At 52.4% G+C, this 15,982-nt stretch overlaps 1 protein-coding gene across 3 annotated transcripts in view; it reads left to right on the top strand.

Moving 5' to 3' along the window:
- KCND3 (potassium voltage-gated channel subfamily D member 3) overlaps window positions 1-15,982 on the top strand; it is a 187,289-nt gene that overhangs the window by 140,109 nt on the left and 31,198 nt on the right. The gene's annotated exons all lie outside the window — the stretch shown is intronic.

Raw genomic sequence — 15,982 nt, 5'->3', positions numbered from 1 at the left:
ACCTTTGAGGTCAAATTCATAAAATCCTCTTTAAGTCCAAGGTCCTTGAGTTTAGTTCCCATGTTTTCTTCTATGCATTTTATTGTTTCAGGTCTTATATTCAGGTCCTTAATTCATTTTGAGTTAATTTTGGTGTGTGGCGATAGACGACAGTCTAGTTTCATTCTTTTGCAAGTGGCTTTCCAGTTTTCCAAAACTGTAGAATTTTTTTAAATATTTAAAAATATGTGTGTGTTAATTCATTCTAAACTAATACATCCATTGTGTGTTAACATACATTTTATGAAAAATCACTACATTTTCCAAAATAAAACTAGTGGGAAGAGGAGTATTGTTCTATATTTTTGCAGATCTCTTTAAGATCTAGCTGGATTCTCACACTGACATCTGCATTCAGTCTGTGGTTATATGTGGTTTTGATCGAGGTGTCTGAAGAAAACCTAGACCCACACAGCAAGGCCCAGACTAGGGCAGGACAGCAGGGCACCTAGGGAACAAAATTTAAGGAGGCCTGCTCTCTCTGGTTGTGGCAGCACACGGGTGACCCTGAGAGTGTGGGCCTCCTTAAATTTTACACTTGCCTCACTTTAGTCCCAGCCCTGTCACACAGGGAGCTAGAAAAGCAAGGCGTACTTCAATAGCCTTTACAGGTAATGGTGAGTATTCTTTTTGATACCACACCGAAACACAAGTAGTGGGTTAGTTACATTGTGGAGTCTGAACCATATCGATGTAGTTAGTCTTCATACCCTGTCACATTAAAGTCTATCAGTCATTCTTGCACTTTGAATGGATTTTTTTACCCATATTCACTCACCCTTTGAAAGGGTCTTAAGACTCCCAGGGCCCCGCAGACCATACTTTGGAAATTGCTGGCTTAAGGGATGCTCCAGGAACTGCAGGGAGGGTGTCACAGCTGGGATGTAGGTCGAGATACAGAGTGAAGAGTGAGTATAAGAGGCTGAAGAAATGAGCTGGGGCCAGACCTGAGCACACTCATGTGCCACGCTAAGAAACTGGCCTGTGTCTTGAAAGACCCGAGGAGCCACGTAAGAGTCTTAAGCAGGGGAGTGATGGGATCATGGGATCGGGTTTGCATTTCTAGATTCACTCATTTGCTCAGCTGATGTTTATTGAGCTCCTATTGTGCCAGGCACTGGGGCTAACAGTGAACAGAGAAGGTTTCTGCCTTCATGGAGCTTACATTCTAGTGGGGAAGCAGAAAATACATAAATATAGACACACAGATGCACTCTGCTGACAATAGAGGATTGACTTGTGGCAAGTTGGACTGAGGGGAGACCAGTGCAGACAGCTGCAGTGACAGCCCAAGGAAGAGATGGAGGTGACCAGGGAGTGGCTCTGGGAATGAGTAGGAGAGAAGGTTGGAGAGGAGGGGCCAGATGAAGGATGTGGCGAGCCATGTCGCTGTGGGGGAATCTAGATGGTGCCCGGTGTGCTAACTCGGGCCGTCGGGCGTACTGTCCTCTGACGTGGTGCACCCGCAAAGAGAAGCATTTGGCGGGGAATGATAACTAGCTCAGTTAGCAGCGGGTTGAGTTTGAGGCGCCTGGGAGAGTGGGGTCATTCAAGTGCAGATGTCGAGCAAGTTGTGAGATCGTATGAATCTGACTCTCAGGAGGGAGGACTGGACTGGGGGTTGAGGTGTCAGAGTTTTCACTTATTCCGGTGGTGAGCCAATAATGTCACCCAGGAATGGTGCTTCAAGTGAAGAGAGAAGACAGCCGAGGGACACCACCACCTATCCACCTATTCCTGCCACCTGCCTCCAATTCAGTATGTCTCGAGTCAGATATGCTGTGTCCCCCAGCCCTGAAGGCTGTTCTCCATCTTAGGTAATGACACCGAGAACCATGTCGTCGTTATCACCCTGGGTGTCCCCTCTCACTCAGCTCTCACCTGCCATGGCTTCGTGTCTGCCCAGCTCTTCCCCCCCTTACCCTTTACACCCCTAAACTGCTCCTTTACTCTCCCGCTCCATTCCCTCTGTCTGGGAGGTTCGTTTGCATTTCCCCGACCACACTCATCAGAAACTTGTCCGCATAGAGAATTCCTGCTCATTCTTCAAGACCCGCTCAAGCGCCCCGTCCGACCTCACACAACCACACCCACCCCTCTGCCCAGCTCTTCCCCCCCTTACCCTTTACACCCCTAAACTGCTCCTTTACTCTCCCGCTCCGCTCCCTCTGTCTGGGAGGTTCGTTTGCATTTCCCCGACCACACTCATCAGAAACTTGTCCGCATAGAGAATTCCTGCTCATTCTTCAAGACCCGCTGAAGCGCCCCGTCCAACCTCACACAACCACACCCCCACCCTGCCGACACAGCTGGTTATCTTCCCCCTTAGCGTCAGCCTACCTCACCATGACTGTTCTAGCACTCACAACACCATAGTATGACTGCGTTCACAGGACTGGCTCCCTTCCTAAGTGACAGTCACGTGGCAGCAGGAACTGGGTCGAGGAGTCTTAGTAGCCCTGGTTTCTGGGTTGGTTCCTGAACGAATGCTGAGACCTCAGCCTAAGAGGTGTAATGGGGAAGGAAGAAAAGCAAGCACCGGGGTAGGGAAGTGGCACTACCGGCCGGTCACCCAGCATCAAGGCCAGAGGGAATCCGATACGGGGCGTGAGCGACGCTGCAGAGGGCTAGAAGCATCGCGAAGCTCGAAGGCAGGTCGGAGGGAGTGCCTTGGTTCCAGGTGCGTCATTTGTTTAGAGAAAGACCGTAGCAGTGGCTGGCGAAAGGGGGTGACAACAGCAAAGAGCAAAGCTGAGTATCCAGACAAGAGGACAGAGAGCTGAGCAGTCTGTTAGCGGGCTCCCTCTGTACCCTAAAACACCAGGCAATGGCACCAGACAGACCGCAAAGCTCGCCTGAGATAATGGGGAAGATGTGTCCTCTCAGGAAGGGCCGGGGAACTGGGGTTTACCCCACCCTCTTAGATGATCTAAAGTGAAGACCGCGGAGCCCTCCAGCCAGAGGGCTTGTCAAGGCAGCCGCCGCTAGCACCTGAGGCACACAGATGGCATTTGTTGCTTGGAGAGACAGTGAGGGAGCTGGCCCAGCCAGGGCAGAGGGTTCACACTGTGACAAATGGGAGGCCGAGTTCAATTGTATAAATGCATGCTTTGTCTATTCGAACAAGAGCAATAACAAGCTGAAAGCTGAGACAGAAACCCATAAGGGACACCATTATTACGAGACAGCCTCAGGAAGACGGAAGTAACGGCTAGGTCCCATCCTTGTTCACAAAGCTACGGGGACACCGTGTGAACACCAGGCTCTGTGAGAGAGGGAGAGAGCCTTTGTCATGCTTGCTGCCCACTCCTGGTAGCCCTGAGCCCAGAGTCCGTGGCTGGAACCGTGGTCTCTGGGGGCTCCGTCAGGGTGCTGCTCGAAGCGGAGGCGTGAGCCTCGCCCACACTGCTGCTTCCCTGCGCAGAAAGCAGGTGCCGCCTCCCAGGAATCCTTAGCAGGTACCAATTTCCATCCGTGGGAAGGGGCTATGATAGAACAGCCAGGAAACTGCAAATCTTTATTCTGGTTCTTTATTACCGGGCTCTAGAGAAATAACGACGGGGTCCCCCGCTACATCCCTCGGAGCCCCATTTCTCTTCCTCTGCTCGGCCCTGGTGTCCTGGAGCAGAAGGGAGTGATTGGCCAGACAGTAGTGCCAGCTCCACCCACCAAGGGATGGGGCAGCAGCGGGAGATGGAGACAGTGTATAGACTTTGGAGTCACTCAGGCACTGCCAGTTGGAGCCGTGTGACCTCCCTGAGCCTCAGTTTCCTCATATTCAGCAGATGTAGTAATAGCATCAGCCTCACAGGAACGGGAGCTCATAAGGCCATGCGCAGAAAGTCCTCAGCCCAGTGCTTGACGCGTGCTAAGTGCTCGCTGCAAGTTCGCCGTCCCCACTTTTCCTGCTCTGGGAAATGCCTGCGTCTTCTGCACACACGTCTGTTCTCTTTGCAGCCCACGCTAGGTGTGCATGTGTCCCAGCTCTGCTACACACCTGGGCAGATGAACCACTCTGTGCCTTAGTTTCCTCACCTGCAAACTGGGAATGAGAGTAGTGCCAGCGTCCTAGGGTTGCTGGAGATTAAACCAGGCAGTTCAGGTGAAAGCACGCAGAACAATGACGGGCATCCTTCGAGGGGTCCTTCAGTGTTAGCCGTTACTGTGACTGTCACAGAAAGGCCGTGTCTCCCAGGAGCGGGGATTTTGCTCAGAGGTGCCGCTGTCCTATGAAAACCCTGAAGGAAATCTTCAGCCTGGGGACCTTTCAGAAACTATGAATTTACCGACATGATAAACCACCTGTGAGCGACCTTCTGACTCTAAGCGTTGACGACAGAAAGAGTAAAAGCCCTGAAGCACACCTGAGGGCCGGCCCGAACGTCCCCGGGTCCCTGACGGGATGGTGGGGGCTGTGCTCACAGAGGAAGCACGTGTCAGATGACAGCAGACATATCGTCAGAAGTTAAGTTATTATGGTCCCATGGCCGCAAACTCTAGAAGAAAACATAGCTCACCAGGAAGGAGAGACTCTAAAAATGAAATTATAACAATAAAAAATCACATATAATTTCAACAAGGACGTAAACAGGGCTTCTGAAGAAATCAATGTGGCTACGTGGGAAATCTCGAATGAATCCAGATTTTAAAAGTCAAACTGGGGAAAATATATTTGCAGCGAATATTGGATAAGTGGTTAATATCTTTAACATATAAAGAGCTTATACAAGTCAATAATAAAACCCCTACGGCACAATGGGAAAGTAAGCCAAGGATGAGATAAACAGTTCACTAAAGAAGAAATAAAGCCGGCTTTCCAAAGGACGGAAATTCTTCAATCTTACTAGTAATCGAAACGCAAACCCAAACACCTAGATGGCTACTTTTGTCTAGACTCGTTCCTGCCTCGTTCTTTGCTGTGATTATTTCTTATGTGGTTTAGTTATGTTTATTATTGGGCTTTTTTGTTCTGTTTTGCTTTTGTTTTTGGAGAAAGAGAAGACATGGGATCCTGCTCTCAGCATAAGCAAAGATGTTTTAGTTTGCCTCGGCACTTTGCCTCAAAAGCCAGCATCTTTCACATGCTTCTCTGGGGGCCGCAGTGTCCCCAGGCTGGGCTTTGACCCTTCACAACCAAAGCAGCCTTCCTCTTTTGTTTTTGGTGTTGTTTTCAAGTGTGAACTTGTCGCTGAGTCCCCAGCACGGCCACATTCGTGTCGTTAGCTGCCTTCTGATTGGGATTACTTGTGCTCGCGTAGTCAGAATTGCCCCTAAGAGTCTGCAGCTGTGGGTTCATACCTCAGGTCTCGCCTGGGCTGCTAACTAGCTGAGGGACCTTGTGCAAGTCATTCAACCTCGCCGAGTGGGTAATAACACTGCCCTACTTAGCTGTGAGGGTCGCGACAAGGACCGAATGAGCTGTTAGTCACAAAGTGCTTGGCAGGGCATAACGCACCCCACGATGAAATGTGTTATTCAACTCCCATTTTTCTTTTGCTTTTCCCATCAAGGAATAGGTTCCTTGGACTGGAAAAAGTAAACCCAGAACCATTAAAAAAAGAAACAAAGCTCAAAATAGGAGCAAAGAGAGAGAGAGTAGTTCGCTCTCTAAATGAGCTCCATCCCCAGGCGCCTTCGAACCGTCAGGCCTGATACGCGGGGCTGCGATGTGATGTGTCAGGCGGTGCTGTGTGGGGGACCAGAGTAGCTTCAATGGAGGGAGGACAGGAAGGACAGTGGGGCTTTGGCCACTGTCACATGTGCGGATCCATCGAAAGAAGTTTAGATGAGAAAAGACCTAGAGGGTGGCACACGCAGCACTGCCCTCTGAGAATCAGGGATTCCTCCAGAACCTCACCGATTCCTCCAGGACACCTCTCGCCACCCCGCTCCCACTGTGCCCAGGCCCCGGACACGCCTCAGGGTCGCCGTCTCCCCAGCGGCCCCCTGGTGGTGCTGGGAAGGAGGTAGAGAGACGTGGAGCGGTCAGCCGCCTCGCTGGGCCCCACCACCGTCTGGCCGGGTTCGCATTGTGGCTGCACACTCACCGACCACGTGATCTTGCACAGGGGCTGTGTCCTGCTTCCCCATCTATAAAGTGGAAGTGATACCTCCCTCGTGGGCTTGTTATAAAGTTTAGATGAGATGACATAAAATTCTTAATGCGAAGTGTGTATTCAAGAGATTTAGTTATTTTCCCTTCTCCTCTTCTCATGTCCCTATTTCTGATTATAAAAGGAATACTTCCACCAACACCAAATCGAGACTCCCATGTGAGCCAGCAATTCCATCGCTGGGAATATACTCAAAAGAATTGAAAGCAGGGTCTCAAACAGGTGTTTGCACACCAGTAATCACAGCAGCGTTATTCTCAAGAGGCCAAAAAGTAGAAGCAACCACGTGTCCATCGAAGGATGAGTGGATAGACACAATGTGGAGTATCCAGACAATGGAATATTATTCAGCCTTAGAAAGGGAGGAAGTTCTGATGCATGATTCAACATGGAGGAACCTTGCAGACATTATGCAAAGTGAAATAAGCCAGACACAAAGACAAATAGCGTATGATCGCACTTACGTGGGGTACCTAGCGTAGTCGGAATCAGAGACAGAAAGCAGAATGGTGGTGGCCAGAGGCTGGGGTGAAGACAGAACGGGGCGTTGTTGTTTGCTGGGTATAGAATTTCAGTTTGGGAAGATGAAGAATTTCTGGAGATGGATGGCGGTAATGGTTGTAGTGTAGATTTGCTTAATGCCACTAAACCGTACCCCTAAAAAAAAGATCAAAATGGCTGAATTTTGTTAAATATACTTAACTACAGTAAGAAAAATTGCTTACCTGACAAAAAAAATGCACCTTAATTTTAGGCCATGACACAATTGTAGAAATATTAAAATGTAAAAGTTATGTAGATCTCGACGAGATTATGATTTTAACACCAAAAGATGAAGACAAAGAAGGAAATGGAGAAGGCTGTGTAGTCCCCGCACAAAGAGGGGAGTAGAAATATCTTCCATCGTGGCTCATTGTCAAGGGCATAGAGAGACCAGGCCTTAGCGGGTAATGTCAGACAAGTGTCGCTTATCAATCCTGAAAAGAATCCCGCCACTCACAGTTCCGGGGCCGGGGGGATGGGTTGGCCACACAGGAGGTGAATCTCACGTCCTGACTTGTGGGGCGTCCGCGCACACACCCCTCAGAGCCAGCCGTGCCCACTTCCCCTCTTCCGGACAGCAGTGGAGCTGCAGGGTGCTCCCGGTCCCAGGGACTGCTCCCCGTAACCCTTCCCAGGAGCAGCATGCTGACAGAGATAACAGGATCCCAGAGGAAGGGGGCATCTGGCTGCCTGGAGCAGAGGATGCTGGCTGGACCTTCAGTCCGGGGGAGGAGGGAGGCTCGCCACTGGGTGCTTCCGGAAGGTGTCCTGGCCGTATTTTTCAAGCCGCCTCCTGGAAAACCCAAATTCCAAAGCAACCCCGAGGCCCAGGACCAGAGCTGGCCACCTGGGCTTCCTGAGTGGGCAGGAAACTAGACACTCCCCAGCCCTCTCTCCAGCACCAGCACGGATCCAGGACGGTTTAAATGGCTTACAAATGAGGACACCAGAAAAAAAAAAAAAGAAAAAAGAAACCACATGCACTTTCAAGGTCCTGGGCTGGGCTTACCCACACATGGACACTGGCCACACCAGGTGCCACATTGCCTCGCTGCCCAGACCCAAGACTCCTGTAAGGTAACTGACCTCTCTGGGCCTCTAACGCTCATCAATTAAGTGCCAGATCTGTTCCCAGCTCCTGGGACCTCTGCAGGCAAAGAGTGGAAGTCTCCATTCCATCCAAAGGCGTTTACTGGGCAGCAGCCACGCACAGACAGCGTGCCAGCCTGAGAAGGATGATGAGACACGGGCAGGGTGAAAACAGGTGCCGCCCTTGCGGCTGTGTGTATTTCCCAAGGCTGCCGTAACAAAGTGCCGCCAACGGGGAATTTACTCTCCCGAAGCTCTGGGGGCAGGAAGATAGAAATCGAGCAGGATCGGCTTCTTTCCTGCCTCTCTCCTGACCCCCCAAGGTCACAGCAGTCCTGACTTGCGGATGCGACTCCAGCCTCTGCCTCCGTCTTCCCATGGCCGTCCTCCCTCTGTGTGTCTGTGTCCATGTTTCCCTTGTCCCCTAAGGACACCAGTCACTGGATGAAGGGCCACCCTAACGCAGTATGTCCCCATCCTCACTTGATCGCATCCACGAAGATCCTATTCCAAATAAGGTCGTATTCGAAGGTTGCAGGGGTTTGGACTTCTATTTATCTTTTCGGGGGGCACAGTTCAACCCAGGGAGCTTCTGAAGGTAAGAGTAAAACAATGTAGCAAAGGAAAAAGCAAAAACCTTAGAGCAGGGTCCTCAACCCCCGGCCTCGTGGACCAGCGTCGGTCCATGGCCTGTTAGGGACAGGGCCACACAGCGGGAGGTGAGCAGTGGCGGGGGGCGGGGGGCGTGGCGTGAGCAAAGCTTCATCTGCATTCTCAGCCGCTCCCCAGCACTAGCATCACCGCCTCAGCTCCACCTCAGATCATCAGGCAATAGATTCTCATGGGAGCACCGGTCCCTGGTGCCAAAAGGGTTGGGGACCGCTGCTTTAGAGCCAGTTAGAGCTGGTCTTTTTACCCTCTCAGAACCTCAGCATAGTCAACTGTAAAATGGGTTAACAGTATCCTCCCTTCAGGGTGTAATATATGCAAGGCGACTGGCACTTAGTAAGCGCTCGGTAAGCAGTAACTAATATGGTAATGACTTATTAATCATTATTATTATTATCTGAACTGCATAGATGTATGCAACTGATCTATGTAGTCTAGCTCATCATCTTAAAAGCCTAAGTACTATGCTATATAATAATCATAGGTAAGCAGTTCAGCTAGTAATAATGACAGCATAGGTATTATTAGCATAGTAGCATAGGAGAAGTTCAAGCTAAATATGCTGGAGAGAAATTACATCCGATTGTGGGAAACAGGGTTAGTTTAGGGGAAGAGGGGACCCTCGAAACGGGCCTGGGAAAGGTGGGTGAGATCTGGACAGGTAGACAGTGCAGGGGAGGGAATTCCAGGAAGTGGGGGCTGATGGACGAGCGTTGGAGGCAGAGGGCCATAGAGCTTGTCTGGAGAGGAGCTCCAAGTTCCACTTGGCTGGAACACTGGGAAATGAGGGAAGAGAAATGGTGATTAAGTTCGTAAAGGGGACTTTGGACCGCAGAACATGAGGCGTTTGCACTTAATTCATAGTCAGTGGGGAGCCAAGGAGTGTTTTTTGGAAGAAGTGATGCAATTAAACCTGCATTTAAGAAAATTAATCTGGTGGCAGCACGCGAGATCCGAGGTCTCGGCAACCGGGCGAGAGATCGGGCCGGACCTAGAGGAGGCCGCCCTGGGAGGGGAGGGCTTGGCTGGTCCTGCCTCAAAGGCTAGCGGAGGGTGTGGACGAGGCAGGCGCCCTCTCTCTGGGCACGGGGACCTCATTATAAGATGGGCGGCCAAGTGAACAAATCACACGGAGAGAGACAAACACTGTATGGTATCATTTATACATAGAATCTAAAAAAAAGTTCAAGTCATAGACACAGAGAGTAGAAATGTCACCAGGGCCTGGAGGACGGGGGAAACCGGGAGACGCTGGTAAAAGTCCACAGACTTTCAGTGATGAGATGAATAAGGTCTGAGGAGCCATGCAAAACGTGGAAACTGTAGTTGATAACACTGTATCGTATAACTGAAATTTGCTAATTTCAATAGCAACTGTAAAATGGGTTAACAGTACTTTTTTTATTGCTTAAATATTCTCGTCCCAAAAATAAATAAATAAATAAATAAATAAATAAATAAAGATGTGCGAGCTGATGGATGTGTTAACTAACCAGGTGGGGGAGCCCTTTCACGATGTATACATATATCAGGCCACCACGATGTACACTTTAAATATCTTACAGTTTTGTCAATTACACCTCAATAAAGCTGGAATTTAAAAAAAAGAAAAAAAGATGAGGGGGCAGTGATGAGTGCTGGGAAGCCTTCGGGACCCTCGCATGGCTAGTCCTTAGCCTCAGACACCAGCAAGGCGGAGAGCTGCTCTCACAAGGGCACCTGGGGGGTGGGGACAGGCTGAGGCTTCTACAGAAACCGTTGTCCCAAACCCTGCTTTCCTCTCCTGCCCTCTGCGGGGGCAGGAGCAGCCCAGACCTCTCCTTTAAGGAGATGAGAGCCTGGTCTTGCTGCTCAGAAGCTTCGAGCAGTCTTTAATTGCTGCACATTAACTTAACTTCCACCTCGTTCTTCCTCTAGAATGCTGTGAATATTTATGAACCAGCTCCTGCTTAACGAGGAGGGGAGCAGGGACGGTAATGAGCTTTGCTCCCGGTAGGGCTTGGGGTTCTTTTATTTGTCTCATATCTCTAATCTGAATTCCAGCGGCACCTTTTTTGCCTCCTGGCTCCTGAGTTGAGAAGCCTTGCTGTACACTTTTCACTGCTACCATGAAGGCAGAATCTGAGCACGTGCAGGTGGAGGGGCGTGTGTGCGCCGGGGTGTGCATGCGTGTGAGTACGTGTACATGCGAGGCGGTGCGTGTACGCTGGTGGCCACACTGGGGACGTGTGAGAGCTCTTGAAAGCAAAGAAGGCCTGTCTGGATTCAGATGGGAACCGGAAGTTGCTTCTCCTCTTGCGTTGGGTTCCTCAGAGATGAGAGAACAAAGAAGGCAGGCCCTTCTTTCTCTCCCTGGGTCTGTCCTTCGCAGGTGCTGTCATGTGGGGCGGGCCTCCTCTGGGCCTCCTCTGGGCCTCGCGCCTCAGGCACCTCCCCCGGGGTCTCCTCTAAAAGGGACAGAGCTTGAGGCTCCACAGAGAGTGGGCCCTGGACCTGCCCCGCTGACCCGAGGACAAAACGAGGAGGCCCCATGGAGTAGCCAGCCCACGAACAAGACAGGGACACCTGAGAGGGAGGGAGCGGCGAACCTAGTGGACGAATTACACGCTCTCACCTGCGCCAAGGAGTTGTGAGAAGGCCTTGGTCCCCTCACGCGTGTCTGTTCCCTGGGGCCTTAGCCCAGTTTCTAAGGGATGTAAAAAAGCCTGACGATTGTATAATTGATGAATCAAAGGAGAGAAGGAGAGTAGGCTGTTGGAAAGGGGCAAATCTCGCCTGGTCAATGTCAGATTGTCCCTCCCTGGCGTGCCCTCGGCCTCGCCAGTGTTTGTGGAATGAACGAATGAGTGAGCCCGCGTTTGAGTGCACTTAGGGCTTTATTGGAAGAACAGAGGGGTCTGAGTCAATTCCACTCCAGTCATCCTTGTCTTCCCCAGGGACTTGAGGGTGTGCCAGGTCTGGGGGTGACCCTTCAACCTGACACGTCCAGCTCCTTCCATGAATAAGTCAAGAACACCTGACAGAGAGGGAGGGGCCTGGCGCCCGCAGGAGGGCCTGTGGCAGACACTGCCAGCGTCCTCAAGGAGTGAGGCTGGAGAGCTGGCACTCCCGCCTGTCCGGGGTCCCAGGGCGGCGGAGGCGGCTGCCGCGGGGTGGGGGCCAGGCTGCCTGCACTTCCGCGCTATGTGGCTGGGCCAGGTGATTAGACTCTCTGTGCCTCTGCTTCCTCATCTGTAAAATGGGAGTGTTGGTAACACTTCCCTCTCGGACTGCTGTGAGGATTAAAGGGACAATTCATGAAAAGCTTTTACTGCCTGCTGTAGGGTAAGCGCAGGAAAGTCTGCCATTTCTCCCACTGTAAGCCCTGCCTGCTCCCCCTTCCCTCCGGTCCTCCCCAGGGTCCCAGGGGCGGCTGCTGGCCGTGGAGGTGGGGGCTGGCAGCACCCTGGGGATGAAGTTTCTCTCGTGTGGGAACGTCTAGGCAAGCCCAGAAATTCCTTCCCAGCTTCTGTCCTGACCTCTCTGAGGAGCAGCACTTAGGAACTGGAGTATCGTGATGGGAAATGGCCGGTCAGAAAGGAGAAGCGGACGGAAGGGGAGGGGCGGGGACGGGAGGGGAGGGGGGCATCGCTGTGCTGTTTGATGAATGAGATTTGCCGAGAGCCAAAGCCAAGGGTCAGCTTGGCCCCAGGGAGCTGGAGATGACACCCAGAGGGCGAGACTCGGTTTTTCTGGATGCCCGACCCCCTTAGAGTCCAGTCTGGTGCTGCCACCCAGGCCCTGAGCATTCAGACACACCCCTGGGCCTCAGCTGTCCCTTCTGCCAAAGAGAGAGAATTGACTGTTCCTCTCAGAAGCGGGAGGAAGCTAAACTGACCAAAAGTCCACCCGTTTCTTTGTGTTCTTTGGAATAAAGGCACCGCGTGAGACAGGGTACAAATATAGCCAGGTATTCCTTTATTTGATAAAAATATTAGGGCACTGGGCCTTCCCACTATGGCTGAGCAGAGACATCCCAGGGACTCAGGTGGAGAAGAGAAATAAGCACGTGCCTTAGACAGCAAAGCTGGGGGTTGGGGAGACAGATAACCATGAGGGGAAGTCGGCCACAGTCTTGACAGCTGGGCCTATGTCCCCTGAAGGAACTGGGCATGGGGTGTTAGCGTCAGTTCTCTGGTGCAACAGGGGTTTCTCTAGTAATAAGTTCTCTGCTTTAACCATTTGTTAATGCCTGATTAATCTGAGAGATGAGAGCATAGGAAGATGCCGGGGCAGCTCAGTTACTCATCACTTGGCTAATCATGCAGCACCTGCTGTATGCAAAACTCACACTAGGTAAAGTCAGACATAATTCTGGCCCTCAGGACACGCCCACATCTTGTTTTCAAGGATGTCGGTGAATGTTGTTTTCTCTTACCACAGTGTGGAATCTGCAGGGCTTTCCCAGGCGTCCCGGGCAAACTCAGGGGTCACCTCGTCCGGGCCCCACCTCAGTTTGTTGCTGCCTCTGTTATGGGGCTTTTCCTGCTGCATCATCATTATCGGTTTAGATGTTGGCCTCCTACACTAGTCTGCACCTTCCAAGGATAAGCGCCATGATTTATGGCTCTGTCTTTCTGTGCCGAGTGTCTAGACGATGCCTGGCAGGTGTCACATGTAAATAAATGCCTATTTGGGTCAGAGGCTACATGTCTGTCTCAGATGGTAGGCTCCCAAGGGCGGGCCCATGTCCTTTGTTCTTCTCTGCCCTGGAGACCTACCCCAGGGCCTAGCACATCATAAGGCTCTTCATTTGATGAGTGACTGGTGCTTTCAGCAAATTCTGTAAAAGCTCAGACAGATCACCAGCATGTAGGTGGGGTAGGACCCCTCAGCAGAGAGAGAGGAGATGCATAAAGCATTCGGCATGGAGCCCAACAAAGAACAAGCACTCCCTGAATACCTTTATTGTCACCTTGAGCAAGTCACCACATGACTTGGAGCCTCAGTTTCTTCATCTATAAAATGGGAGAGGAACCCCAGCTGCCACCGGCATCTTGTGGGTGAAGCCTGCCTAGCTCCTAACAGGTCCCAGTCAGTGTCAGCTGAAGCCCTCCAGCACCCTTTGACCCAGCTAGAGAGCCGGCGCCTAGCTGGGGGAGGCACCCAGAGCAGAGCCTCTTCACCTGGCCCAGGTGTGCGAGACCTGGGACTCGTTGTGGTGGCCAAGCAAGCCTAGGACAAGCAGAGCCTGGGGCTACTCGCCCCTGGCTGCAGATGCCACCCCTGCTCTGTCCTGGACAGATAGTACCGTCTGCTCTTGTGCTGTGATGGGAAGAGGGGCCGGAGGCCCTGACCCAGACGCCCCAGCTGAGGGAGGAAAGGCTTGGCCTTGGCTCTGATGCACAGCCTCCCGTTGCCATGGCTCCTTTCCCACTCTTCATGCATTTTTAAAAATACGTAATTTCTTAAAGAGAAATGAAATTGAATCGTGCATTAATCTGAGGGACTATAGTCTGATAAGGCCAGCATGAGAGCTGCTAGCTTCTGATCCTCGCTAGGGTTCAGGGTATAATCTGGGGGTTCCCACTCCTGTCTGACCTGGTCCCCATACCTGCTCATGCGGAGGGCTGTCGGCTGAGCTCCCCCTGCTCTTCCCTAGCTCGGTTCCCAGAAGCCTGAGGTTACCCGCCAACGGGGGGCACCCGCTCCTACCCTCTCCTTCACCTTGACCAGCTGCCCCTGCCTCTCATCTAGGTGGCAGGCCCTGTCCTGGTGAGGGGGAGGCGCAGGGGATGCTGAGAGAACCCCCTTTCTGGGTGCCCCCAGGGGCCGAGGAAGAGAAACCGAGGGATAGGTGTGCAGGTGTGCGTGGCGGGAACTGGTGTGGGCTCACCTCCTGCCAGCCTGTGCCCAGCAGCTGGTGTGTGGGGACTTTGGCTCAGATACTGGTGTGAAGTTTCTGCCTGGTTCTACTGCTTGCAAAGTGGATGACCACAGTGAAGTTATTAAACACATGAGCCTGCGTCTCACCATCTGTGAAACAGGGATGATAAGAGGACCTATTGCGCTGAGCCTTAAAGATTCAAATGTAAAATGTCCAAGGGAAGGAAGTGCTGGCTCAGTGTCGGGCACACAGCAAGCACTCAATAAGCGCGCACCGCCGTCATGTTGTCGACCGCCGGAATCCTGCCCAGCTCGTCCTGGAGGAAAGCCACGTCTCAGCCTGATGGCTCCTCGACGTGGACCCTGAGCACATTATCCCACCGGCTGCTCCATGCCAGTCAGGGGTGGGTGCCCAGGGACCCCACCGGTCTTTCTGCATTACCCAGAATGCCTAGTGCAGGGCGTGGCACGCGCGGCCACTCCTGCCCCCTGGGGTGTGAAAATCCGCTCCTGCAGGGCACCCAGCGGTGGTGACCTCCTCTTCCCTGTGTGCAGTCGCTGTTGGTGAGGGCTGGCTGGGCAGCCCTCCCCGGCACGGCTCAGCTCATGCCCACCGGGTGATTACCAGGCACCAGCACCACACGGGCACTGCCCGTCCCCCCAGTCCTCACCACAACCCCAGGCTGCAGGAATGAACAGCGGTCCCAACGAGGAGACTGGCCCTGCGTGAACCGCAGGTAGCAGAGCCAGAGCTGTTCCAGCCTGATCGTCACCCGCGCCCCCCCACCGCTACACTGCACTTTCTCCCCATTTTTTTAAATCAGTCTGTGCCAGGCCTGGGAGGCAGGCATGGGGGGGTGGGGGTGGGGGGCCGGAAGAGGTGTCCGAGTCTAAACTCTATAGAAAGCTTTCTCAAAGAAAACTACAGGTGTCGCTCACCTATTCCTGGTGAGTAACGTCTCTCCAGGGGGTATTTAAACTAGAACTTCAGTCATACCTTAACGGAGCCCATTAATTTCTAAAAACGATCACGCCCTAGTCGTCCGCAGGTGCTGAGAGAGGAGACAGAGCCACAAACTGCCCGCCCTTTACGAGGACAGTCCTACGAGTGCACCTGGCTCAGGAGCCCCAGGATGGCATTCGCCCAGGGACCAAACCCCGTGGGTCGGCTCACTCTCCCACCCTTTCATCTCCCCTCCCTTACCCAGAGCTCCGGGGAAGGCTAGGATGGACACCTCACAGGTAACCCAGGGTTCATCCGTTCAGCATATTTCTTGAGCACCTACTATATACCAGGCACTGTCAGGGTTACCTAGGTTTGGGCAGCAAACAGTAAAAACACATCAGCTCCCATATTTAGATGGTGTTTCCTAGTTTTGTCCAAACTCCTTGACCTCCCTGACCCCATGTCACCCCCACCGAACCTTGTCCGAGGAACGATGTGAGTCAAACACCAGATCCGGCCCACCCAGTGAGCGTGAATCCTCTGTGCTTCCCGTGTACGAGTAACTCAGGGGTCACCAAACCTGCTGAGCAAATGAGGACGGGGAAGCACAGAAAGGAAGGGGGTTTGCCGAAGCTCACACCGCAGCTCGGTGACAGACCCAGGACCTCCCGCGGTCGCGCTGGCCAGATCCCCTCTCCTCTTACTCAACCGTTTTATA

This window comes from Pteropus alecto, unplaced genomic scaffold (genome assembly GCF_000325575.1).
Source record: "Pteropus alecto unplaced genomic scaffold, ASM32557v1 scaffold106, whole genome shotgun sequence".
NCBI lineage: Eukaryota > Metazoa > Chordata > Mammalia > Chiroptera > Pteropodidae > Pteropus > Pteropus alecto.
Note: the sequence above shows the minus strand (reverse complement) of the source record. Positions and strands in the feature narration are given on the sequence as shown.